Consider the following 1,656-nt stretch of genomic DNA (forward strand, 5'->3'; position numbering starts at 1 on the left):
TGTGTATGTATATATATATACGTGTGTATGTATATATATATACGTGTGTATGTATATATATATACGTGTGTATGTATATATATATACGTGTGTGTATGTATATATATATACGTATGTGTATATATATATATACGTATGTGTATATATATATATATAGACGTATGTGTATATATATATATATAAAGACGTATGTATATATAAATATATATATATATATATGTACACACATTTATATACACTGCCACATATATATGCATATACATATGTAAGTATATGTATACATATGTTTGTGTGTCTCTGTATGTGCATGCGTGAATGTGTGTGTGTATATATATATATATATATATATATATATATATATGTATATATATATATATATATATATATATATATATATATATCGATATTCGATATCAAAATAGGTGGGGGGGGTCACACGTCTAAATATGCATTTACACTTGTTTCTGTCCCCCCCGCACCACCAACACGCCCATCCTCCACCTTTCATATAAAATGGAGCTGGTATTTTGTAAATTGTATTAGTGAGTTTGTGTTGTTTGCCCCCGAATATTTAAATTAGATGACATCAAAGAAACTTAACCATTCAGTTAAAAAAAAAACTTTCTATGTATGCGAGGACGTGTGTGTGTGTGTGTGTGTGTGTGTGTTTGTCTGCGTATATTATTAGGTGCGGGCGTGTTTGAAGATGTGTGTGTGTACTTTATTTTTGTATCTGGCGCACGTAGATACATTTATTCAGATATATATATATATATACACACACACAAACGTGTGTTTATGTACATGTATGTGTGTATTCACACACATATATATATATATAACGCAGATACACACACACACTTGCGCACAGACACGCTCTAACGCACACAAACACGCATGTATATAGACAGACAGACAGAGAAAGAGAGAGAAGTACTCTCGTTCAGACACACACTCAAGCTCGCTGACATGCATACAAAAACACATATATACATAACATTTATATATATGTATATATATATATGTATGTATGTATGTATGTACTTACAGAGATATACAAGTGTGTGTGTGTGTGTATGCCTATGTAGCACGATTACATACCTCAAATTTTTTCACAGTATTAACTTTTGCTGATGCAAATCACTTTTCGTCTCTACGTCTTCTTATTGATTATATTTGATTAACTTAACGATGCTTACCTACTTCCATTATGGAATAAAACTTCAGTCAAAAACTAGCATTAAATTCGATTGGCGGGAACCAAATTGTCTCATTGTATTCGTTTCTGACGTCACATTTGATGACGTTGCCGTCATTATCCATCGTCGTCCTCGCTGTCGTCTGCTTTACCTCCGTCACTGAAGTTGTCTGCTGAAGTTTCTCATTAACATGTTCGATCAGACAACTCTATACAGATTATAACATCTGTTGATAATAAATGTTCTGTTAATAATTATCACATGACGACAGCCTCAGCGCTTGATCCCACCGAAATCTCCTCAAATTGTGAACCAACGCGACCTTCTACATGATCTAGGAAGCTGCCTGAAATAGCAGTTAAAATGCCTTCAAAACTCTACATGTTAATATTCTTTTCAACACTAGGCACAAAATTTTTAGGGAGGGGCCAGTTGATTAGATCGACCCCCCCCCCCC

At 33.5% G+C, this 1,656-nt stretch overlaps 2 long non-coding RNA genes across 2 annotated transcripts in view; one reads left to right on the top strand and one right to left on the bottom strand.

Moving 5' to 3' along the window:
* Window positions 1–1,255, bottom strand: part of LOC128250083 (uncharacterized) — a 62,083-nt gene extending 60,828 nt beyond the window's left edge. Inside the window, exon 1 of the long non-coding RNA XR_008266206.1 lies at window positions 1,102–1,255. This is a non-coding gene — a long non-coding RNA (uncharacterized LOC128250083). The remainder of the gene's footprint in view (window positions 1–1,101) is intronic.
* Window positions 1–1,656, top strand: part of LOC128250082 (uncharacterized) — a 105,105-nt gene that overhangs the window by 101,450 nt on the left and 1,999 nt on the right. The window lies entirely within an intron of this gene.

The sequence above is a fragment of the Octopus bimaculoides genome, chromosome 19, assembly GCF_001194135.2.
Source record: "Octopus bimaculoides isolate UCB-OBI-ISO-001 chromosome 19, ASM119413v2, whole genome shotgun sequence".
In the NCBI taxonomy this organism is placed as follows: Eukaryota; Metazoa; Mollusca; class Cephalopoda; order Octopoda; family Octopodidae; genus Octopus; species Octopus bimaculoides.